The sequence below is a fragment of the Tamandua tetradactyla genome, chromosome 8, assembly GCF_023851605.1.
Source record: "Tamandua tetradactyla isolate mTamTet1 chromosome 8, mTamTet1.pri, whole genome shotgun sequence".
In the NCBI taxonomy this organism is placed as follows: domain Eukaryota; kingdom Metazoa; phylum Chordata; class Mammalia; order Pilosa; family Myrmecophagidae; genus Tamandua; species Tamandua tetradactyla.
Genome location: NC_135334.1, coordinates 91,745,838 through 91,772,968, shown reverse-complemented (window position 1 = coordinate 91,772,968; position 27,131 = coordinate 91,745,838). Strand labels below are relative to the sequence as shown.

Below are 27,131 nucleotides of genomic sequence, written 5' to 3'. Positions count from 1 at the left end.
CAATTCAACAGGAAGACTTAACAGTCGTGGATTTTATGCATGTCATAATAAAGTTACAGCATACATGAAGCAAAAATTACAGAATTAAAAGGAGAAATAAACAGTTGCACAATCATAGAGATTTTAACACCACTCTCTCACCATTTAATAAAATAACTAGAAAAAATCAGTAAAATATTGATCTCACGTTATGAACCATCTTGACTTAATATTATAGAACACTACACTCAACAACTGCTAAATACTTTTCAAGTGCAAGAAAAACCCTATTTTGGGCCATAATACAATAAATTTAAGTGGGTTGAAATCATACAGACTATGTTCTCTGAGTACAAGGGAATTTAATTAGAAATCAATAGCAGTAAGATGTCTAGGAAAGCTCAGAATATTTGGAAATTAAAGAATGTACTTATAAGTAATCCAGGGGTCAAAGAAGAATTAACAAGGAGAATGAGAAAATATTTTGAACTGAACAATAATTAAAGATTCACAATTTGTGGAATGTAGCTAAAGCAGTGTCCAAAGGTTAGAAGAAAGATTTAAACATAAATTGCTTCATAATCCAATTCAAAATTTAAGATGAGAAGAAAAAAATCTACAGATACAGATATCAGAGTTTCTTAAATTCTCAATATTAAACACTATCGTAAATACTGTTTGATTAATTATCAAAATTGTGTACATTCTCAAAATATCAAGTAGAAAGTTATTACAAATGTCAACTGTGCTATAGTAGTAATCTATGTTACTAAACATTTTCAAATTTTTGATTTCAGGAATTTATTTTATCTAATAACTGCCTATAGAAACATATTGTACAATCAGGCTTTACAATGATTATGTAGATATTTTATTTAAATATGCCTATGGATAAGCTAAGATATCCATCATTAAAATTTTCATATGTTAATTGTAAAAACATTTGTATCTTTCTATTTACCTGAAATCAGAAAAATATTTAGTAACATAGGTCATTACTATAACACATAGGTCATTACTATAGCAATGTTATTTGTAATAACTTTCTACTTGCTATTTTGAGAGTAGTCACAGTTTTGACAGCTGATCAAATGGTATTTAAGTTAGTATTTAATATTTAGAATTTAAGAAACTCTGCTCTCTGAATTTGTAGATTTTGTCCTTTGTGCCTTAATTTTAAATTGGTTTATGAAACTTACTGTGCAAACAAGATTTTACAGTGATTATTTGAATACTTTATGTAAATATGCCTAAAGGTAACCCAAGATATCCAGTTTTGATGGTTCTAAGTGTATAGTTTGTTTTCTTAAATAAAAATATTTTTAAAAAATAAAATAAGTTGCTTAAGATTCTACATTAATAAACAGAAAAAGAAGAGCAATGCACACCCAATGTAAATAAAAAAGAGGAAATATAAAGAGCAGAAACCAATGAAACAAATGACAGACAAAAAAAGAAAGTATAAAAACAAGGGTTAATTTTTTGTAAAGACCAGGAAAATTGACTTCTGCCTGAAAAAATGAGAAATCAAGACAAAAAGAGAGCACAGTATTAAGAATTAAAGAGGACTTATCGCTACAGATCCTTACAAATGTTAAACAGATAATAAGAGATTGTTATGAACAGCTTTCTGCCAAAATATTGAATACCTTAGATGAAACAGGTAAATTCCTAAAAGATACAAATAACCAACAACCGATACATGATGAAACATAAAACTAAATAGCAATTTACATATGAAAGAAATCAAATTTGTTTTAAAAAAGGATTTTCTAAAAAGAAAATTCCAGGCCCAAATTTCACTGGTGAATTCTATCAAATATTTAAGAGATAACACAATTCTTACACAAATTCCTTAAAAAAAAAAGAGGAACAGGGAATACTTACTAACTCATTTATGATGCCAGCATAACCCTAATACCAATCCTGAAAAAGACATTACAAAAAAGAAAAGTTATAGACCAATATGACTCATGGACATAGATACAAAATCTGTAATAATAAACATCAACAAATTAAATCCAACCATGTAAAATAAAGGATAATATTTCATGACCGAGTATGGTTTATTTTAAGAATTCAAGGTTATTTTAACATTTAGAAAATCAATTAATGTAGTTAGCTGTATTAACAGGCTAAATGAGAAATATCATATGATTATTTCAATAGATGCAGAAAAGGCATTCGATAACACCCACTCAGAATTTAAAACTCTCAGCCAACTAGGAATAGAAAATAATTCCTTAATCTGAAAAGGGTATCTAGGAAAAATCTACAACTAACATCATATTTTATTACAAAATATTGAGTGTTTTCTCCCTAGAATGGAGAAGATAATTAATGCCCATACTCACTCATCCTGTTGGACACTGTGTGGAGTCCCTAACCATTGTAATAAGACAAGGAAAAAAAAGAAATAGTATAAAGATATGAAACAAAAAAGGTAAAACTATCTCTATCTATGTATTTAACAAGGTCATATGAAACAAGGTGAAACAAGGTTGATATATATAAATCTTTTGTATTTAAATATATTGCATGTGTGGGAATGAGTATTTTATGGTAAACAATTAGAAAAATGATTTTATTTTGGCAATCTTTAAAAATAATAAAAATGATTCATCATGTAATTAGCAGCATTTAATTTGTAATTCTTACAATATATTCTTAGAAAAATGAATTATGTGTAGCTTTTCTAAGGGTATTTTTTTCAGGTTAAATGTTATGATAGTACAGTCACAGTTGTCTAATATAGTATCATAATAAGGGTCATTTTTGCAAAGAAAACTTCCTAAAAGACCTTCACTTAGTCCTTTTATATTCAAATCTTTCTTTTCTGAATCAATTACTATATCACCTCTCATTTCTGCCAATTTTTTTCCTGTTTTTATCTAGTCTAACTGCAAGATCTTGACTTGTTCAGTGATTTGAGCTGTTCGCTGACATTTTCCTCACTTCATGAAATCTTGGGTCTTTTCGAGATTTATAATTTCACTTTGAAGTCACTTTACCTTATATATTTTTTTTAAATATTGTTTACAGTATTCAACAATACAATATCCAGTTATCAGCTAGGCTGTGGTTATGAATCTTGACTGAAAATAAATTATCTGGCAATTTTTAAAAGTATCTCTATGCTAGGCTACACTCCAAACAATAAAATCACTTTGAGAATGAAACTCAGGCATCAATATTTTCAAAGGTCTTCATATGAACCCAATTTACAGTGATGTTTAAAAGCACTGAACAGTGATTATCAAAGATGCAAAGGCATTGATCCAATGGTTGAAATACAATTTAAATTAATCTGGGAGGGGTGTTTGAATGGTACTAATGGTAAATTCATTAGTGAATACTTTTTTTTTTTTTTTTTAAAGGAAGGAAAGACAGAGAAGGAAGGAAGGATGGAAGGAAGGAAGGGAGGAAGAAAGGGAAACATTTTTAAACATTTTCTTGTTTTATTATATTTTGTTTGTTTGTTTGTTTTTTACATGGGCTGGGGCCGGGAATCGAACCGGGGTCCTCCGGCACGGCAGGCAAGCACTCTTGCCCGCTGAGCCACCGCGGCCCGCCCTAGTGAATACTTTTGATGTCTTTATTTCTTGTGTAATTTTGGAGACTCACATAATGAATATTTGGGTAATGAAATAATCTCCAATACGCGTTGAGTACCATGTATATATGGATCAGGAATACAGTGGTGAACTAAAATGTATATTGTCCCTTTTTCTAGGCGTTTACAATCCAAAGAAGAGGAAGACATTGAATAAACATTTAATTTAATTATAAGATAAGTTCTATGAAGAAAAAGAATTTTCCTTCATAGAATTGAAATCAATTTCAAAAGCTTGAAATCAAGAATGGTGGCTCTGCATTAGTGATGTTAAAGCTGATATCGAAAAGAGGAGTAAGAGTTTGGCAAAAATCAGAGATAAGAGATTAACAGCATTCTGAAGGTCATGAATTGGGAAGAAGTTTGGCAAATTCTAGGAAGAGAAAGCAGGCTAATACAACTGGAGAATAATCAAAAGAGAAGAGTTAGTGAAGATTAGGCTTTGTATTGCTGAGTGTATGGTGTAGGTGGCAGGAGATAAGGTTAGAAATAGAGTTTGGAATCATATTATTAATGGGTCCTGTATCTGTACCAAAGGAATTTGAGGTTTATTCAGTAGATTATGGGATAAATAATAAAGGCTTTTAAGCAGGAGATTGACATGCTCAGATTTTATATTTTAGGATCAGAACCTAGGTAGCAAAAGGTTTTCCAACGTGTTGTCCTCAATTTAGAACCAGGAAACTTTTGTTTTGTGTTTTCTGAATTGCAATAAAATTATTAAAGTGCAATTAATTTCTCCTTTAACTCTCATTATTGCCCCACTCCCCAAGCTAAATGCAAAATTACCCATCTGAGGATAGGAAAAATCCCCACTAGCATTCCTCAAGAGCCCAATGCATACCAATACAGGCAGAGTCTTCCTATGAGTTTTAAAGCATGCTAAAGACAGCTTTGAAATAAAGCCAGGAGCTTGAGAACCACACTCAAGGGATTGATTTCAGAAAGCAATGTGGCTCCAGATATCACAATTCTCTGAATATACTAAAGTTGCCCAAGGCAACTCAACAGTAACAAACATGAAACTGCCCTCTTAGTTTGAAACAACTATTAGCTGTTGGGAAAGGAAGTGGGAAAGAAAAAAAAGTAAAATTTTAATTAATAATATTTTACATATTTTTTTCCTTTGGACTCAATTCAGTCGCAAATGCTGTAGCAGTTGCCTGGGATTTCCAAAGCATTAATTCAAAACAGCAAAAAATGAATTAGAACCAGCAATCTTATTTATTATGCCTGTCTTTCCTTTACGCAGCATGAAAAACTCAGTGTCTCTTGTCTCGTGAGGAGTTTGCATTTCCAAAGCTTGGATATATCAAATTTAAAATGGAGTAAACCTTTAGTAATACAATAGTAAACATAATAAGGAAAGATATCTGTTTCAGTTTATTTTTCCTTTACCTTTTTTGTGTTCTGAAAAGATTTTTAAGCGATAGAAAGACTTGAAAATAATGACATTTTGAGAGTAAAGCATGAGTAAAGAATGTTTTTGTTTTTTAAAAATGAAGTATATTTCAGAAAACAGTTTACAAGCATGAATCAGACTGACTCTGTTAAAAAAAAATTATGGATTCCTCTGCTATTAATGGTATCTTTTGCCTTAGCCACCCACTGACAATTGGAGTCCAAGAAAAGAAATGTAATAGTCATAGCTGAGTTAGCTAAAGTAGATAGGAGTTATCAGGCTTTGGGAAAAATTATGGAAAGGGTGAATTGAATATTAATTAGGAACAGAGAAGTACATAAATATAAATTCTAGTCCTTCTGCCACAGATTTAACTGTATGATTCGTTTAGCCCATCTTAAATCTGTTTAGCACTGTACTTTTACTACTATTGATAAAAATAGCAATACCTAAAGTAATCAAGAGTTTACAATGTCCAAGTACTTGTACCTTTTTATTCCTCTATTTTTCTCTCTTTTAAATTAGAATCTGGCTAGTGAAGAAACAGGAAAATGATATATATTTCTGGGAAGAGGCACTTTTTCTAAATGAGTAAATCCCCTTGCTGTCCTCTAGGATTGGCTGTTTAGCTCTCTAACATGTTCTCTATAATTATATAGGCTTTCAGTGGGGACAATTCCAAAGAGAGAGGCACACTACAGGTCATAAAGAAAATCTTTTTTTTTTTGCCATAGGCTAATGTCTGATATTTTAATTTGTTTTAGGGGGGTAGCCCCTTTTCTTTCTTTCTTTTTCTTTGTGCAGTGTCAGCGATTACACAGTAATAACTAAATTTGCCTAAAGCAATTTTTTCTCTCTTTTAGAAGGCAAAAAGGTCGTTTTACTTATGACTCTGCTTTTAAAAATTTCTCCATTTCATCAGACTATTTTTGTCTTTCCCTAGAGTAGTTTAAATTTTTTTATCTTAAAAATGAGAGTATGCCAAAATTGTTGTAAGCGAAGACAGAGATAATTATATGTGGTTTCTGTTATAAGCTTCATGTTGATATTGACTGTTATTTAAAATAGTATCTCTAAGATGTATCTACTTTCAGTATTTTATTTTATTTTTCCAAGTAAAGTTGAAATGAATCAATTTTTTCCCCCACTGGTCACATTTTTATATAGTACTTTTATTCTTCTAGGACTGATGGAAGATATTTGAACCTGGGAAATACTGAGTGGCTTAATCCCTCTATTACTCATTTGACTGTTTCTCAGATTTATAAAGAATGCCTCTTTATGGACCAAAATTATTTTTACAATTTAACTATACATTCTAATTTCCTAAACTATTTACTGTTTGGAAAATAGAGAAAGGTTAGAGTAGGGAATTAAAATAAATCATAATCCCACTACCAGGACAGTTAATGCTTTGGTGCAATGTATACAGAGTGGAGGTTATATCATACACAGTTTTGAGTTCTGATTTTTTTTTTTGAGTTCTGATTTTTAAAATTAATTTCTAAACAGATTGTCTTAGCCACTCAGGGCTATCACTAAGAGCAGTTGATCCCTGAACTGTTGAGTTGAGAGTCTGTTGAGGCTATTTACTTCTCTATTGTGAAAACTATTGTATTTTTGAGTTCTTGGGTTTTCTCTCTGCCTTTGCTTCCATATTATAAACTATCATTTCTCAATAATTAGTGTGTTTACCTCTAATAATTCCTCCTCCCCCTATAATCTGCTACTTTTTTTTTTTTTTTTTTTTTTTTTGCACGGGAGGGCTCCAGGAATTGAACCCAGGTCTCTAGTACCGCGGGTGAGAATTCTGCCTGCTGAGCCACCATTGCTACTTTTTTTTCTGCTATGGGCTGTTAAATTAGATAAGAAGAGAGGGAAATGAACATTTTATAGATCTCTTTTTTGTTTTACAGCACCTTGCTAGATGCTTTTACATAAATTATGTTTTTTAATTCTCATAATAGCACCCTGATTTGTTATTAGTTAATTTTTTAGAATAATAAAGAACTATTTATTGAGTACTTACTATATGCTAAGAATTTTATATATTATTACATCAATTTGGTTTATTCCTGCAACATTCCAGTGAGGTGAAGTATTTTTCAGATAAAATACCCAATTTAATAAGTTGAGTATCTCATCCAAGATCATTCTGCTAATAAGAGGTAGAAACAGGATTTGAACCTGTGGATCCCTGAGATAATTAAAAGTGCTAAAATTATGTCAAAGCAAAGAATAAAAAGATTATGAGCAAAGGCCTGAGGAATTCTTATTTAGGAAAAGTAAATAAGTACATTTACCTTGAGACATCTGTTTTGGCTTTTGCTTCCTTTCTAATTCTTCTCCTTATTCTATTATAGGGATGTTGCCACATAAAGGGTCTGTGGACAAATGTAGTGGTATAATTGAACTGAAAAATAATCTACCATGAAAGTAGCAATTCTAATTATTATGAAAATAAGCCTCTTGATTGTCATGATTCATACTCGGGAATTGAAGTCTATTCTTTGGTAGACTTCCTATATGTAAAGGTCACTGCTTTGTGGATTTTTTTGCAGATTAGTTCAGCAATTAGCCAAAACACCATTGTGTCAATCTGAAACCCTGGTTTTGGATTACTAATACAACTTTGCACAAGTTAATTTCTATGTGCCTAGTTTATTTTTGTAAAATGGAAATAGTTACAATAATACTTATACCTACTCTTAGATGCATTGTTTGTTTTGAGGACTAAATGAGTTAATATATGTAAAGTAAATAGAATAATGCTTGTTGCATGAAGAGTGCTTGACAGTATTACTTTTACTAATATAACTTGAATTTTTAACTATTTTCAAAACTGAAGAATTTTGAAAAACTGAAGAGTTTTGAAAAAATGCCCTACAATCTTGAAAAACAGAAGTCTTCACTATCAGAATATTTTATTTTTAATTTCACAAATAACCTAATTATGTCTGCCTTCGTTTCTCTCTCTTTCCTTAAACTGAACCAGAACTTGACAATGCCCTCACACTGAACTCTATAACTTCATTTTGATTTGCTGGACCTAAGCACAGAAACATCCAAAGTTGGAGTACTTATTTCAGCATGGACATGGTCAAATATAGCATCTCTTTACTTTCAGATAACTTTCCTGCATGGGAGATTTTTCTCTGCCTTTTGAAAATATGATACTACATCAGACAAATAAAGTAACAGTGCCGTTCCATCCAAGAGCTAGCTTGGGTGTAGACTGTGCAACTGTATCCCATAATAGCAAGTACTACTTGTTTATTGGTTGTCTTATTATTGAAATAAGGTGGCAAATGACGCTTTACTCTCTGTCCCCCCCACTGTGATGTGCATGTGCAAAACAAAGATAAAAGCTATGTTTCCTTCGTGGAAGGGTGTGGAGGTAGAGGATGATTTCAAATTAGAAATAATGACATATTAAGAAGCTTGCAATTAAGATACTGTGGCCACCAAAGAACAAAGGCAAGAAGCTACTTCCTGAAGTTGAGGTATTTAAATAAATATTTAAACTATTCTTTATGTGTAGAGGGATCAGATATGTTATTTGTCAGCTGAAGTGACCGTGTGTTGACAAAGGTGGGTTTTGGGTGATTTGATGATGGTTGGGAGGGAAGAAATTCTCAGATAACCGGAGAACTTTTAATAAGTAATATAAAAACTGAAATGTTTTGATAGGAAAAGACTTTTACTTTTTAAGACTTTTGCTTCTCTTTCAGAATTATTAACTGTGACAACTGTCTTATTGTAATGCTGATTTATTATTTTGGTTAGTAATGTTGTTTTAGAGAAGAAAACTACCAAACTTTGATGAGAAGTTTAATCAAATGCCTTCTCTCATTACCTTAACTTTTTAAAAATAGTTTACAATTAAATGTTTATTTTGAAAAGTCTGAAATTGTATCTGTGTTTGTCTATGTGAATTTTTGTATTGAGGGAGAGGATGGGAAGAGAGGGTGAGGTTTTAAGGAGCTGGAAAGTGAGTGAAAGTTGATGTAAAGAACTAGAATTTTGTACTGAAAAATAAAAGGTTTCAAGCATATTTTTCTCCGTTAGTGGGAAAAAAAGAGACTGGCTGTATTAGGCATATTTCCATGAAGAATGTGTACAAATATCACATGGAAAATTACAAGAACAAGCGAACTTTCTGAAAGATGGAAGAAAAAATAAATGACTTATAAAATGCAGTAAAGGTAAAGAGATATTTCTTGAACATACTAATAAGCATAGTGTCCAATTGGGATTAAGTTTTAACTGAACAGGCTGAACCATTTATAGATTACAACACTTTTAACTTTTCAGTGTTACAAAGTGTTGATTTTGATAAAGAATTTGTTGATGCTATATCAGCTTCTCCATGTGGAGAAGTGCTAATAGATGATTAATTAGTTTTGGGGCTAGCAGCCAAAATTGAGAAATTTAGTCTCCAGTTCTAGCCTTCTGAAAATAGGAAAAACACCACAAAGTTTTCCTTAGCCTTTATTCCCTGTAAGGAAATTCTTCATTATTAGGGATGTTAGCTCTTTTCTCTTTCTTTAAAAAATTCTTTTTATCTCATGGCATTACTCTCTTCATCTACATTTAATTAAGTAGATACTAATTTAGAATATACTCCAGGGTTTACATTGTCTTAGTCATATGAAAATCTTTTACATTTTAATCAATTTTTACTGTAACTTTAAAGCTAAACAATCTAATTTTTTTACTGTAAATTTAAAGCTGAGAAATCTAAGACTTAGATTAATTGATTTGCTTAAGACATGGTAGCACAACATTGTGAGCATAATATGTATCTGAAAATGTATATCTGAATGTAGTTAAAAAGGGAAATGTTAGGTTGCATATATGGTAACAGAATAAAATTTTTAAAAAAATCCATGGACCTGTACAACACAAACAGTGTACCCTAAGTTAAACCAATGCCTATAGTTAATAGTATAATTATTAAAAAGATGCTTTCATGGGTTATAACAAAGGTATTAAGACTAATGCAGGGTGTTAATAATAGAGTAATTTATGGCAATCCTGTCTTTCATGCTTGATTGTTCTGTAAACCCACAGTTTCTCTTAACAAAAATAATAGCTTTTTAAAAAGTCATGTAGTTAGGAATCAGGGCCAGAACTTTTGGCAATTCCGCACAGTGAAAAATTGAGCCCTCTTTGATTTTTTTTGACTTGCTATATTGATGGCCAGTGCCAGCATATTTATTTTTATTATCTATTTAACTCTATTATTATTACATTGTTTTATTATATCTACCTATCAATAGACGAACATATTTCAAGGAAGTTTGCCTGATTGCTTTGTAGGGTTCATTTGTAGCTTGATATAGTACATGCAAGAGGCTCATTACTTTAAATAAAATTTCTGACTGGACAGAATATAATAAAACATTTGTGAGATTTGCTTTTTATAGAAAAGCTAGAATATCTTCTGGTGCCTGTTTCAGCAGTAATGAGGACAATGTATAATTTTTTGCTTTTAGCTTTAGTTATGGACAGGTTAAACAGTTAGTAGAATGATTTTGGAGTAAACAGGACAGTATAAACAATCTTTCTCATTGCTTTTTTTCTGATTAGAAAAATGATTTGTGATCATTGAAAAAATTGGAAAATGCAAAAGAAAATCTCAGAAAAATCTTTCATAACGATATCTAGCTATATCTCAAAATTCTTATACAAATTATATGCTTGAAGTTTTTTCTACTTCAATATACATATTTTTAAAAGAAAAGTGGTTTTATTGCACATGCTGCTTGTAGACTACCTATTTTAAAGTTACCATACAGTAAGCATTTCCCCATGCCATTAAAGATTCTTCTCCTATACATCTTTTCTTTTAAAAATGAAGTTTATTATCGTATTACAAAAGTAGCACATATTGCATAAGAAAATTTAGGAAATCCATAGAAGAGAGAAAGCAGAAAGAAAAAGCGTGTTCCCTTTGTCCAGATTTAACCACTAAGATATCAAGGTGTACATGCTTCCAGTATTAAAATTTTACCTATTTATAAATTAATCATCTATCATCTATCTAATTTTATATATAAGCAAACATATGTATAGATGTGTGTGTATATATATATATATATATATTAAGTGATATCATCATATGGTAACAAATGTCATATAATATACTTTATTATGTAATAGTATATCTTACCATTTACATTTTCCTATTTTTTATGTCATTTTAAAAATGGTTGTATACTATTCCATTTGCAAACATTTAGTAGTTTGTCCAATCATCTATAGTTACGGTTATTTTTGATTTTCCACTAATATTAACAATATTTTAAAAAGTTGCTTTGTTGCTTAATCTTTGTGTAAAACTTTTGTTATTTCTTTAATTTAAATTCTTAGAAGTAGAGTTGTTGGTTTTTTTAAGGCATTTGATTCATATTGCCAAAATGCCTTCCGGAAAAAATTGTATCAATTTGCTCTTGCCAGCAGTGTATGAGCATACTTATTTTGTTTGCCACATCCATGGCAACACTGATTGTTATCATTACTTTTAATTATTACCAATGTGACAGGTAGAAAATAACTTATTTTTTTACAGTTGGTATCTCTTTCATTACTAATAAAATGGACTATTTCTTCATTTGCTGATTGGTTCATTTGCATTTATTTTGTGAATTTCTTTCTCGTGTTCTTCGAGAGGTGGCATAGATTTTAGAGTCATACTACTGGCAACTGGGTTGGAATATTGGCTCTACCACCATTGCTTTGACTAATTTATTTGGATAATTTACCTGTAAATATATAAATATTGAATATGTAAATATTCACACACTTATTTTAGTATTGTTATGGTTTTAATTTTTTCACTTTTAATTTTTAAATCTCATCTGGAATTTCTTTTGGTATGTGATTTGAGATTAGAATATAAATAACCAATTGTCCAAACGATATTAGTAGTGTGATCCTCCTTTTACACCACTGTTATCATAGACTAAATCCTTAGACTTACTATTTCTAAACCTTTTTTGCTTAATTGATTTGTCCATTTAATTGGCACATTTTTTTTTTTTTTTTTTTTTTTTTTTTTTAAGAGGGAGGAAGGGAAGGAAAGACAGAGAGAAGGAAGGAAGGATGGAAGGAAGGAAGGGAGGAAGAAAGGGAAACATCTTTAAACATTTTCTTGTTTTTATTGTATTTTGTTTTGTTTTGTTTTGTTACATGGGCTGGGGCCGGGAATCGAACCGAGGTCCTCCGGCATAGCAGGCAAGCACTTTGCCCGCTGAGCCACCGCGGCCCGCCCTAATTGGCACATTTTTAATCAGTGAAATTTTATTATGTACTTTTTATTGAATTTCCTTACTTTTTCACATTATTTTGGTTATTCTCAAGCATTTATTTTTCCAAAGGAACTTCAAAATCATTTTATCAAGTATCTCCTCCCATCCCCCCATAAAACTCTATTGCGATTTTAATGAATTGTACTAAATTTATAAACTGATTTGGGATCACATTTAAAAAATGAAGCATTGTAGCTACTTGACTTTATTTTTCTTATAAAAGAATCCTGGGTAGATTGTTTAGAAGATTTTAGTTTCCCAAAGAATAGTATGCCTGCAATCACATTATGGGAATGAAATTCTGATACATGCCATGACATGGATGAACCTTGAAGACATGTTGAATGAAATAAGATAGACACAAAAGGACAAATATTCTATGATCTCACTAATAAGAAATAATTTGAAGAAACACATTCATATAGTCAGGAACTAGAATACAGTTTACTAGAAACTGGGGTGGGCTTAGGAAATGGGGAGTTAATATTTAATTAGTACAAACTTTCTGTTTGAGGTATAGAAAAGTTTTGGGAATGGTTGGTGATGTAGGGAGCACAGCATTGTGAATGTAGTTAACACCACTGAATTATATATTTAAATATGGTTTAAAGGAGAAATTTTAAGTGGTATATATGTTACTAGATTAAAAAATATATATTTTAATTTTTAATAGGTCTGTACAGCACAAAAATTGAGCCCTAATCTAAATATGGACTATACTTAATAGTATAATTAAAGTAAGATTCTTTCATCAATTGTAACAAAGATGCCACATTAAGGCAAAATGTTAATAATGGAGGTGGGAGTATATGAGAACTCTGTATTTTTGCATGATTTTTAAGGAATATTCAACTTCTCTAATAAATATTATAAAGTGAACAAATAAAGAGAATGGAGAGAGGTGTGGAGACTGATAGAGAGAGAATGAACATGAAAGGAATGACTATAAATTGGTCATTTCTTTTCAAATATTTGGCCTTAAGCTATTTATTTGCCTTTCTATTTCTTGGATTTTTCAGGGGACAGAGCATTTCCTAGAGATAGTAGATTCAGTTTGAATGAGTGAATTTATGGCAGGTTTATGGTTTTTTTTGCCACATTAGAATTTTTAAGTTGTTGTTTTCCTTTCTTTCATTATAGGAAATCTCACCATTTATTGGTTAATTTTAATTATTTAAAATATTTGAGTCATACTTTGGCACGCATTTACATATAGGTTGGGAATAAGTCTTTTAAAGTGCTAGATTGTAGAAAATGATAAAAATGTTAATAGTAAAATTATCATTTTTATGCTTTTAAAGTGCATCCTACATGTGGTATGTACAATACCATTTGTATCGCTATAGAACTTAACTTTTAGAATTATTTTGAGATGGATATTCATCATATTACCTGAACAATCACTAAAGATGTGGAGCAGTTGGAAAGAAAATTGAAAGACCTGTGAATTGGTGATAACATACTTGTACCTAAGATTGCAGTGAACTGAAAAGCTTGAGTTCCTAACAATGAAAACGATTCTGAGTTGACTTTGCAGATTTTCTGTTTTGGACAAGGCTTTTAAAAGGATTTTAGGTGTTTTGTAAGAGGTAGTGTTTCAGCGTTCCCAGATGTGTGCATGTGCAACCCAGGATATTCTGAGTGATGAAAGAGTACATAGGGAGTTCAGGGAAAGAAAGATTTGGTTTTATGACTTAGGTCATTATGGTTCAGTATAATGTTGTGAGATAATATCTGCAGAGAAGCTATAGTAACAATCATATTAAGTTAACGGATGGGTCAAAGATGCATAACCTTGAGCATTTATTAAATATACCAAGGGTTTAATCTTTGCACTTAGTGGCTATATTAGTGAGGATAAGTAAATCCCTTTCTTTCTTTTTTTTTTTTTTCAGTATGATTATGATTTAAAAATATACTGGTTGTATGTATATATATGTTTATTCAAGTTATGTGTTGTATACTTTCATACTTGAAGGTTAAAGATTTAGATACATGCAAACCATAAACTCATAAACTCTTGCAATAAAAATTGTGTAATGCCTAGGTATCATTGTACCTCTGGAAATTATAGAAACCACCAATTAAATTCTCAGGTATTATGCCACATCCTTTATTTGCAAGATTCACTATTTCCAGAAGTAGGGAAGATAACACAGATAACAAGAAGTATCTAATAGAGTAGTAGTAGGCTAAGATTACTTGGTCATGAAAGTATAACCTAAAGAAGGAAGCAAGCCCAAGGGAAAAGAACGAAGTATAAAAGAAGTGAATTAAAGGAGGGGACTTCAAACAGTAGGGCAGAAATTGAAGAAGGATATATTTGTGTTAACTACTGACATATCTCTGTTTTAGGCACACATCTAGAATTTATTTCTCTCTGTTTTGTAGAAATACAAATACAAAACTATACATGTTATCTACTTTGTCTATCTACTTTTTTTTTTTTTTTGCATGGGCAAGCACTGGGAATTGAACCCGGGTCTCTGGCATGGCAGGCGAGAACTCTGCCTGCTGAGCCACTGTGGCCCACCCATCGATCTACTTCTTAATGGTGAAGACATGTTAGGAACATAAAGCTCAAATAGTTTATCTCATATCTACAATTTAATCATGAAATTATATTTCTCTTTGTGCACTGGACCCATTCACTTATTAACAACTACAGTGAATACCATTCTGCGCAATGCCATTTTTCCCTCATGTTCTTGATGAATAATAATCTACACAGTGACATGACATTTGTGAAGAGTTAGAAAGTAGTTGGAACATAGGAACCTAGAAAGTCCTCAATATAGTTCACTTAAACTGTGAGCTTCATAGCATCAGGAAAAAAAAATAATGAAATGTCTTCAAAGTGATCTGTAAGGGTTTGTAGTAAATAAAAACATATAAATATCAGAATTTTAATTAATTTTGCCTCCCATTTCTAGTTATTGCAGCCAGATATCCTAAAAATGATGTTAAATTTACTAATCTGTATTGACTATTCTTTCTCCATAAATATTTTAAAGGTGGTTATTTTGTTCTCCTATTGCTTGCCTTTTATGTTATTTCTTCTGTAGCCCCCCTTCTGTGAAAGAACAGTGTTTCAGCTTTTTGCGCCCAGTGGTTAACTGCATATTACTTTTGGAGACAGTTATAATTGCCTTCACTAAAACTTGGTTTATTATCAAATAGTATTTTGGAGAAGTAACCTTTCCAGCAAGTCCTACTCCTAGCTGTCACTCTGAGTCTCCGTTAGTGCTCCGTTCTCCATTATGACTCACGCAGACTTGATTGGTTCGCTTCTTGGTTTTAAAGCCTGCCGTCTATCTCAACTTTCCTTTTCCTTTTGCCTGTTTTCCCTATGCCATTAATTTATCATTCTTAATTTTTCTACTTTTTCCGCTAGAAAATATTTCTATGTATCTCCATGGTATAATTAAAAAAATATTTAGTATTACATAGTGTGATAAGATGAGAAGTCACAACTGGCAAACTTGTTTTTCATGTCCCATTTTATTTATTCTGATCATCTTGAGTAACCTGGCTTTTATAGCCTATATGTTTAGTAGGCTTAAAAATATATGTCTCACTAATCAATCAATCAATCAAATATTTATTGAATTAATATTACATTTTTAGTACTTTGCCAGATACAAAAAAGTATAGAATATGATGCTTATTTCCAGTAAGCTTACTATCTAAACAAATTAAGGCAGTATAATATGCTGAATTAGGGAGGTCTTACTTGTCATTCAGGAAGTATTAGGTACCTTTTATAATAATAATAGCTAACATATATTGAGTATTTTCTGTGGACCAGTAACTGTGCTAAAGTGCTTTAAATGTATTATATAATTTAATCTTTATATAATTTCCATGAACTAAGATTATTATTGTTGTTACTATTTTACTGATAAGGAAACTCGTACACAGAGTCAAATACCTTGCCCAGAGTCACAGGGCCAGTAGGTGCTAGAGATATTATACCAGCAGGCTGACACTTAAGCACTAAGCTAGAAAACCTTGATATGTTATGCAGTAGGATTATAAGTAGGAAAGATTTTGAGATTTGGTAGGAAAGATTAAATAATTTGTGTGTAGTACTCACTATGCTATTAGAGTTTGTAATACAATTTTGCTCTTAAGAATGTAGTAAACATCATATACACATATGCAAATCATGTACACATATGTGCAGAGTTGTACCACACAGTATTTCTATGTGTGTACATATTCATTAACTCAACAAACATTTACTGAACATCTACTATGTTCTAGACACATAGCACTGTTTTTTTAATAAACAGAACAGAAACTCCTTCCATCAAGGAGCTTGCATTCTAGATGTATACATAGTTAAGTTAGCAGGTAAATCCTATCAAGAAATTAAACAAGGAAGGGGGATAGGGAGTGCCCATGACTAAGATATATGCAATTTAAAGTAGGATGGTCAGGAAAGACTTCAATGAGAAGAAAAATTTTGAGCAGTTACTTGAAGGAACTGAGAAAGGAACCATGTAGATATCTGGGGAAGGAGTGTTTCAGGTAAAGGGAGTAGCTAGTATAAAGACTCGGAGGTAGAAATGTGCCTGCATGTTCGAGGAACAGAGACAAGACCGGGTTCTGTTTCTCTAGAGAACCTTAACTCAGGGGGGAAATAAGAGTACATGAAGTTAGAGAAGTAATAGAGGCCAGATCAGATAAGACCTTGTAGGACATTGTAAGGATTTCGGTTTTACTCTGTATGAGGTTGGGAGCCACTGGAAAATTTTTGAGCAGTAAGGTGAAATAATCTGACTTATACTTCAAAACAATTACTCTAGTTGTTGATAAGAATAGATTGTAGGGGTGCAAGAGGCAAAGCAAGATGATCATTTAAGAGGCTGTAACTGTAATTCATCTGATTTACTGTGGCTTGAAATAGCACTGGTGGTGGGTGACCAGAGTGGACTGAGACAAGTGAGTGAGGGAGGATGTGATGGTTAGGTTCTGAGGTCAACTTGGCCAAATGATTATGCCCAGTTGTCTGGTCAGGAAAGCATTGGTCTGACATTGCTACAAGGATATTTCATGGCTGGTTGATAAACTGGAAGCCTGGTTTTTAAAATCATCAATCAGCTGATTACATCTGTGGCTGATTACATCAGCCTTGCAGTCAACCAAGGAATACCCCCCACAACGAGATAATCCAGTCAGTTGAAGGCTTTCAAGGAAGAAGAGAAACTGCTTCTTCAGCCAGCAAGCTTCTCCTGTACAGTTCATCCAAACCCTTCATCTGAACCTCCAGCCTCACAGCCTGCCCTATGGATTTTGGACTCTTGCATTCCCATGGTTACATGAGACACCTTTATAGATCTCATGTTCATAGATCTCTCTGGTTGGTTCTGTTTCTCTAGAGAACCTTAACTCAGGGGGGAAATAAGAGTACATGAAGTTAGAGGAGTAATAGAGGCCGGATCAGATAAGACCTTGTAGGACATTGTAAGGATTTCGGTTTTACTCTGTATGAGGTTGGGAGCCACTGGAAAATTTTTGAGCAGTAAGGTGAAATAATCTGACTTATACTTCAAAACAATTACTCTAGTTGTTGATAAGAATAGATTGTAGGGGTGCAAGAGGCAAAGCAAGATGATCATTTAAGAGGCTGTAACTGTAATTCATCTGATTTACTGTGGCTTGAAATAGCACTGGTGGTGGGTGAGAGGTGATTATATTCTGAATACATTTGAATTAAGAATTAATAGGATTCTCTGATGGATTTGACATGAAGGATGAGAGAAAGAGAGGAGTCAAGAGCAACTCTAGAAGTTTAGCCCAAGAAGCAATAAGGATGGAATTGACGTTAAGTCAGATGAGGGAAACTTTTTTTTTTTACTATTATTATTACTTTTATTTCTTTTCTCTATATTAACATTCTATATCTTTTTCTGTTGTGTTGCTAGTTCTTCTAAACCGATGCAAATGTACTAAGAAACGATGATCATGCATCTATGTGATGATGTTAAGAATTACTGATTGCATATGTAGAATGGTATGATTTCTAAATGTTGGGTTAATTTCTTTTTTTCCGAGGGAAACTTTTTAAGGGACCCATTTTAAAGGGAATTCAGCAGCTCAGTTTTGGCCACTCTAAGCTTGAGATTTCTGGAGAAAAAAATTTATAATTCTATGCATGTGTAAGGATATGAACATAGTACTTTTAAATATCAATCCTTCATTTGTTTTCTATTTGAAAGACCTGTTTTTCTCATTCTTTGGTTAAGATTATTTCTAAAAACTGAACTATATTTAATTTTGAATGAGGAAAATATAAATTTATTCCATTTTCAGTCTTTTGGTCTTCTTGAAATGTTATATTCTACAAAATACTTTCATGTCCAGTCAGGAGAACAAAAAACATAAGTAGTTCTAATAGATAAAATTAAAGTTCAGTTAAATTGAGGGAATTTGCCTCATAAATATTGAAAAAACAAAAAAGGAAGCTAAAAATACCCAGATATTAATAACTGTAGGAAACAGCTATCAGACTGAGGGCTCGAGGGACAAAATAGAAGAAATTGGATTACTTGAGCCTAGGAGTTTGGAAAGACTTTTGACTGGATCTTGGACATCTGGGGTGAGGGTTTTCTGTGTGACTTGTGCTCAGACCCCTAAAAGGGGACATGACATGGTTTATGCTCTAATCACTAAGCGGAATGTGGCCAGCTGGTGTTGGTACCTCTAAAGGGCTCAGGCAGCTGTATTGAAGTGCTGAAAGAAACTGGAGGCTGGCAATATAAGTGTCCTCTGTTGCTAGAGAGATGCTGACAGGAGAAGTAAAAGGAAGGAAGTCTCTTCTCTCCTCCTCCCTCCTTCCTTTTTCCCACTAGTCCCTTTCATTGGCAGAACTTAACAGAAAGCCACCTAACAATAGAGCCAGGAAAATATAGTGACCCAGAAACATAGAGTAGAGAACTGAAGAAAATTGAAGTGTTACCCAGAGTCGTAGAGTAGAGAATTGAAGAGGGAAGAGTCAGAAAATAACTAATAAGTAACCAGTATATGCCCAGTGAATGTTAAGATATGATAGGCATAAAATTTTGAGACCTTATTTCATTGGAATGTTCAATGAAGTGAAACATTTTACATCTTAACCATAGTACTTGGTTATTTTTTGAAGATGAATGGGAGATAATATTTTGGTGTTGAATAGGACAAGAAGTGATTAATTTTAGGAATGATTTGGTTTTCAAAACTTTTTTTCAAACTATTTCTCATCATCTATACACTACTACCATTTTTGTCCAAGTCACTATCATCTCTTCAAAGGGTTATTAGTACAGCGAGTCATCTTCTAAGTGGTCTTCATTTGCTGCCTTCCTAGAGCCCATTCTTTACAGTATAACTAGATTATTTTAAACCGGGTTTTTTGCCTTACCTTGTTACTGTTGTGCCAGTTTGAAAGGATGCATGTATCCTAGAAAAGCCATGTTGTAATCCTAATCCCATTTTTGAAAAGGCAGTTTTTTCTAATCCCTATTCAGTACTATATGTTGGAAACTTCAATTAGATTATCTCCCTGGAGATATGACTCAATTAAGAGTGGTTGTTAAACTGGATTAGGTGGAGACATGTCTCCACCCATTCTAGGTGGGTCTTGATTAGTTTACTGGAATCCTATAGAAGAGAAAGCATTTTGGAGAAAGTGGGAGATTCAGAGAGAACAGAGAAGAACGACAGAGCCATGAGAAAGCCACAAAAGAGAACACCGCAGAACCAAGAAGCAGAGGGTCCACCAGCCAGTGACTTGTAGAGATGAAGAAGGAAAATGCCTCCTGGGGAGCTGGAGAGGAAGCTGGCAGATGACACTGTGTTTGCCACGTGCCCTTCCAGCCGAGAGAGGACTCCTAACTGTGTTCGCCATGTGCCTTTCCACTTGAGAGGGAAACCTTGAACTTCATCGGCCTTCTTGAATCAAGGTATCTTTCCCTGGATACCTTAGATTGGACATTTCTATAGACTTGCTTTAATTGGGACATTTCTATGGCCTAAAAACTGTTAATTTGCAACTTATTAAATTCCCCTTTTTAAAAGCCACTGAGTTTCTGGTACATTGCATTCCAGCAGCTAGCAAACTAGTACAGTTGTTTAGTCTTTTGAGGCAGGGGATGGCAAACTATGACCATTTGGTGAAATCTAGCTGCAGCCTATTTATGTCAATAATGTTTATTGAGATCTAACCTTGCCCTATGACTGCTTTCTGGCAGAACTGAGTAAGTTGCAAAAGAAGCCCTATGGTCTGCAAAGTTTAAAATATTTATCTGATCCTTCACAGAAAAAGTTGGCCAACCTCTCTTTTTAAGCATTATTCAGCTATGATTTGATCATAGCTGAATAATGATCAAATCATAGCTGAATAATGCTTAATATTCTTCCATACCTTCCAATTACTGTTGCAATAAAATCCCAAATTCTTATAATAGCAATCCTTAAGGCCTTAGTTGATCTGCCCTCTGCCTATGAGAGATTGACTCCAAGTTGTGCTGTGCTAAATATTCTTTTTTCTAATGCCTAGCTGCATTTGAAATATTGATAGTGGATCAGTTTGGCTGAAGGAGAACATTTTGTTTAGAGAGATGAAATTAGAAAAGTAAGTTGAGGCTAGATTCTGGAAACTCCTGAATGCTGGTCTTAGGGGAATTATGGAAGGTTAGTAGAATTTTAGGATTTTTTAACCTAACAGTGATGTGCTGAAAGAATTGGAGGAGGGAAAATCCACAACGACTGCTTCATATATTATTTTAATAGTCTAGGCAGAAGGCTATAAAGGTCTCAGTAGTAGATAGTGGTAGGAGAAATGGGAAAGAAGGGTTGTGTTAGGTGTCTATAAACAATGGAACATCTCTTCACTTTTTATCTGAACTCTTTATGAATCTGAATATTGAGGATAGACTAGAGAACTAATATATTGGCTAATGTCCAGTACTCTTTTTGCTATGTCTCTGTTCCCTCCTATACATTTGCAGAACATAATAGAAGTGCTACTTAATTGGAAAATTATTTCATGGCCAAGAAAACACCATAAGAATACTGCGTTAGATTTAATACTTTCTAGGAAAGTTACTTGTAGAATGTGCAAGGAGTTAATGTAGTTGTATATATGTATCTGTGAGATGCTACACAAAAATTTATCTTTATGCTGATATCAGCCTTTAGTCCACTGGAAATTTTGGCCATTATGACTTTTCTAGGAGCAGTAAGCCCCTAGAACTTGTTACTTACTCATTTTCATTTTGGAATGTGTCTACTCTGAGAATGAAGTTGAGAGCTGGATTCCAAGGTGATTTGCCTGGGAGCCTTATCAGAGATAAATCTCATATTTCACTTGGCAATTCTCTCCCTTCTTTTTGCCTCATGCTGTGGTTACATGTTATTATCTGTGGTTTGGGAGCTGGTTCTTTTCCTTAAGCCCTGAGAGACAAAATGTGGTTGCTTCTGTGTCATAACTGTGAATGGTTTGGACCACCAATGGCTTCATTAAGGATATAAATAGCTAGATTCTCTCCTAGTCCTCATGAATCTAGCAGGTTGTGTGGGAGAGAGTGAATTTAGAACATTGTCCTCCATTTTGCTCTTGTTTTCCTGAATATAGTTTTCATCTGAACCCACAGTGGAAAACTGCTATTGCTTTCTTGAATAGAGTTCTCCCCTTGAGCTTATGTCTAGTACTTAGAGGGGCCTAGGATAAGACACTCCTGCCCTTCACTGTAACATTGCAGAATCTTATTTGTTAATGCTTGGCTTTATTAAAAAATCATGACCACTTGTTTGGCATCGCATATGGTTGGTTGTGATTTCCAGCTGCCCTTTGGGCTAAAATGTAAACAGTGAGTAGACTGTTATGTTCTCCTATTAAGCTCAAAGCTGTGTGATCTCATGTCTGTACCACATGTGTCTGCAATCAGAAATATACCCTTTTCCTGATCTCATGGAAGAGAAACAGCACTGTGTCTGAAAAGAGTGTGAATTCATTAGTCTGACTTTTTCCTTTTCTTTTTATCAAAACCAAAGAACAAAGGCATACGAAGTCATGAACATCATCAATAGGATGTCAACATGACACCAAACAGCATAATATATTGTCAAAATGAATGTCGAATCTGGTGACTGAAATTTCTATACATTTGGCATTTTCACAGAAGAAAGAAATGCAACCAAAAATCCAACATCCACTGTTACAAAGAAAGCCTTAGTGCACTGGGTTGGAAATAAGCATGCCAGTTTGTCTAAGTGACTGAGGAAATACCAATTGATAGAATGGCTCCTAAATTCTAGCCAAATTGCTAATATGCTAGGGTTGATTAGCATCTGCTTTTTTCCTTTAATATGTTGATCAAAGATTCTGTACTTGGTCTTAGTTGTGCTGTTTTTTTTTTCTTTTTAAATCATATTCAACTGTTTGAAATTATAGATGTTTCAGCTATTCACGTGATGGGAATGGTAGACAAAATCTTGAAGTTCTAAACAGTAACAATGACAACTATCTTTTTATATAGTATAAAATGTTTTTAGGTATACATATATATTTGTCACTCTTCACAGAGGTTTCACAGTAGTACTATCAGCATTTTACAGATAAATAATCTATAAAATTTTCTTATAGATAAGAAAATTAAGGCATAAAGAGTTTAAACCAAATCTGGATTCATATATAGAGTTATCTTACTGTGAAGTTTTATTGCTTTGCTCTATCACATTGCTTCTGCCCTTTTTTAGCTGACTTTACAGAAAGGATGGCTTTCTGGTCTTTGAAATAAATAGGAATTCTGAGTAATAAAACTACTAATAATTAATTGTACTGTCTTATATTAGTAGGGCATTTTATAATTTTCAAATTGATTTTATGGTGATTAGCTCATGTGTTCTACCTAACTAGACTCTGAGGAAATCAGGGTAGATACTATACAGGTGAGTAAAATAACCCTAGAGAGGATAAATGATTTTGCCCAATGTCAAACAACTTATTAGTGACAGAACTAGATTAGGAAATAAGTTTCGTTGCTTCTTATGCAGGACTTTTGTTCAGTCTCTGATAATTTCCTAAAGTAAGCCTGGCTGCAGATTAGAGCAACTTTATAAGTGCAACTCAGAAAAATTCCCTTTCTACTAGGATAGTAGGTAGAGTCTTTCCATGAAAATACAAGTCTTTGGGTCACCCAGTTATTTTCTGGAAAATCTACTTGGTAGGGGCTTACTCTGTAAGTACTGATGCTTTTAGGATAGGGTCCCTCTTACTGTGTATTGAGCTTGGCAAATTCCTGCTGGAGTCTTTTAGACCAGGGTCTTCATTCGGAAGCTGTTAAAAATTTTCTAGCCCTAACTGGAATAGAGGGATTTCAGGGAGGGAGAAAAGTTAGATTGGAAAAATAAAAGTTCCTTATGATTAATTTATGGGTAAGGTAATAGTATGCCAGTAGCGTTATATACTTTGCATACTTTGTGTGCTGGTAGAAATACAGAAACAACATTTAGCAAATAGTTACTATTATCAAAGAATTTAGGAGAAACAATATGGTAATGGAAAAACAAAACACTAGGCTAGGTATCAGAAGACTTTTGAGACTTAGTGCTATGCCTGCCATGCCTAGGCTGTGGGACTTCAGGATTTCTTCCCTTCTCGATCCTCAGTTTCCTGATCTGAAAAATGAGGAAATAGAATTAGATAACTCTAGTGGGTACTTTTATCTCCAAATTATTTCAAGTCTTATCTCTTGGCACAAATTACAGAAAATTAAGTACTAAATTGTTGGTACTAATAAGTCCAGAAGTAAGCAAAGAAGTAGAGATTCACTGCTGGGAAGCTGACTCATAATTAGTAACTGCATAGTCCTTAAAAATGATGTCTTACCTGTTTTATTAAAAGTGTTTAGTATCCTTAGAAGAACAGTAAGTCAGGAGGCTAGACTTACTGTGGTTCTAGATACAGCTAGGTACAGCTATACCACTCACCATCTGTTTAGCTGTAATTTATTTAACCATTCTGAGTCTCAGTTTCTCCATCTGTAATATAGTGATTGCTTCCAGTCACTTAAAAATATTTATTGAGTGCTAAGCATTATGCTGAATGCTGTAGCTATAAGGTAGCCCCTTTCCTTTAGATGCTCAAAGTGTCACTCTGCTAGGAACATTTACAATTTAAGCCTTTTCTGTAATCATGGAACTACGCAATCTTGCAGTTGTAACAATTCTTGGAGGTAGATAAATTTGGGCCTAGAATGCAAACTTATGAGATTAAGGACTCTTCTTCTTTATTGTTTTAACCCCAGCAAACCAAACAGTATCAGTAGATTCTTAATACATATTTATTGAATGAATTAATAAAAGAAGAGCAATGAGAAAAATAATATTTGAGTTTAGTAGAGTCTTCCTTTCCGGAACTATCTATGTTGTGTTTGCATGTTAGACTGGCAAGGTACCAAGGCTTATGGACATGTCTAAGACTGGAGATGTATACAGGGATATCCTGTGTGAGCCTTGTCACACTGGCTGGTTCTGTAATGAAATATCTGATTTGCCATTCCTTGCATATGAGAAAAAGTTTTATGTGTTGGCTCCTAGAAAGAGTAAATGGGCTTATAGATCTCTCACCCCAATTGAAATCTGAAGCAGGTAGTTTCCTTTTCTCAGTGACATGGAGTTCTGCAGCCAGAACAAACGATATAGACTTGCCTGCTCTTTTATTTTTTATCATTTTTCAGACCCTAACTCTCCTATTTCCCCCATCATATATACAGCATACTATACAAATGCTCCTAGATAATCATTCCAAATTTTGCTTTCCAATGAAGAATTCTCATGCCATGCCATTTGGAAGAATTGCTTTCTTTTGAGGGTTCCAGATCTTCTCAGGCTTTTCTTTGGCATTTTTTTCTGAATATAACCATGGGTTCTGTTTTTCATGATATCTGGGACATCCCTGTGGTGGCAGTATGTTGCAGTGGTTATTCTAGCAGGTATCAGAGAAGAGAGGAGTGAAGTTGAAGAACATGGGGAAAGAAAGCAACCAAGAGAGCTTTCCTTTCATTTCTTCTTATTTTACTCTCCAAAGGAGATATGGAAGATCATGAAAAGAACAGAGAGAGAGAGATGAGACTTGTCATTCTTTTGCTTCAGTCATTGTCTATTTTGTAATCACTATTATTTCATTTTTCTCTTCTTTCCCTTTTCTTGAAGAAGAGTCACATTGAGCTTGGTTTTAGAGAACCTGGGATTTAGTCCTGACTTTCCCACTACCTAGCTAAATAGCTGTGACGTTATCTTCTCTGAGCCTCATTTTTAAATTGGAGATGATAATACTGCTCATTTCACCAAGTTATCATAAGAATTTAAAGAAATATTGTATAGGAAAAGTCCATGCAAATTGTAATGAATTGTATACAAGCCCACGTCAGAAGTGGGCTACTACCCATTCTCTCAAATTATGAAGAATTTCTTGTTTCTTTTTAAAAGTAGAGAGGTAGCTTCCTGCATTTTTCTCTCTGACTTTTACAAAAACCTAATCAAGTTAAGAGATATGGAAATCAACTTTCCGTTTTCCAGTTTTTCCTTGGGATCGCTATCAGACCATTTCTCCAAGACCCTAAACAGCTGTTGTATGTCAGTCCAGAGATGGTTACATTTCACTGGTTTAGGATTACATGATTCTGGTGTAGAGTTTCAGGGTCTTTGCTAACAAAGATTGTTCACTATGAAGTATGCTACACAGTTAAGTGTATTAATGAGAGGAAGTCAGCATGGATGCTTTATAAATCACAGAAACCTTGTGCTAAAATGGCACTACTTGGCACACTAGTTCATTTTTAAGAGAAGTATGTCTCAGTTTTCTTTCCTCTTATTTTCTCAGCAGTTTTCTGTCTCTTGCTCAGGTTTTCTTCTGTATGCATATTATTCTTTCCTTATTTTCTCCAAATAGCATTTATAGCAAAAGTGATGTGTGAGTTTTATAATTTTTTAAGATGTGAGAGTTGCTTAATTTTTCAACAACATCCACTGAGTAAAGGTACTATTATAAAGAAGTCAAGGGAATGAGACTGTGGAATGAGACTGCATCAGTTTGGATTCTGACGTGGCCACTTACTACTTGTGTGACCTTGGACAAGTCAGTCAACCATCTTCCCACCCTCAGTTTCTTTTAAACAAGAAGATAACAGTAATACCTACATCATCTTTATTGTGAGGACTGAGTTATTTTATACAGATATAGAATTTAGGATTGCCTGGTATAGAGTAAATGTTGTATAAGTGCGCGCTGTTAATCGTTATTCTTTTTGAAAACTTCCTAATGTTGAGTATATTGGAGTCAGTCCACACATCATTTAATTATTAAGCATCTTTTATGTGCTCAGGATTTTGCCAGTTATTGTAGGAGATGTGAAGTATTATGATACAAAATTGCTTGAGGTACCTAACTGCAGGACATATGCCTGATTGAGGATATAGGGCATAAATAGAAAAATGAGGAAACTGAAAAATACAAAGCTGTCTTGATCAAGCTGAATGAATGAATATTACAGAAATAATTGCAATAGGAGTGCAACAGTGGTCTTTGTTCCTGAAAGGCTTCTGGAAGAGGTAGATTTTAGCTGAGCTTTGAAGGTGGAGTCTGGAAATGTAGAAGTAGGAAAGGATCTTATAGGGGAGGAAGGAGTGTAGAATAGGAATAGCACATCATAATGCAGTGGGAAGAGTACAGCCAGACATACCAGAGTTAAAGCTCTGGTGTTACCTCTTACTGGCTGTGTGACTTTAGGTATATTACTTCATCTCCCAGAGCCTCAGTTTTCTCATCTGTAGACAG

At 33.4% G+C, this 27,131-nt stretch overlaps 1 protein-coding gene across 37 annotated transcripts in view; it reads left to right on the top strand.

Annotated features, from left to right (window-relative positions):
- SOX6 (SRY-box transcription factor 6) overlaps window positions 1–27,131 on the top strand; it is a 602,540-nt gene that overhangs the window by 197,752 nt on the left and 377,657 nt on the right. The window contains exon 1 of one of the 37 annotated variants that reach the window (XM_077114111.1): window positions 7,842–8,497. The exons of the other annotated variants lie outside the window; for them this stretch is intronic. The gene's annotated coding sequence lies outside the window, so the exon portion shown is untranslated. Of the gene's footprint in view, window positions 1–7,841; window positions 8,498–27,131 lie in introns of those variants that run through there. 37 annotated transcript variants of the gene reach the window in all.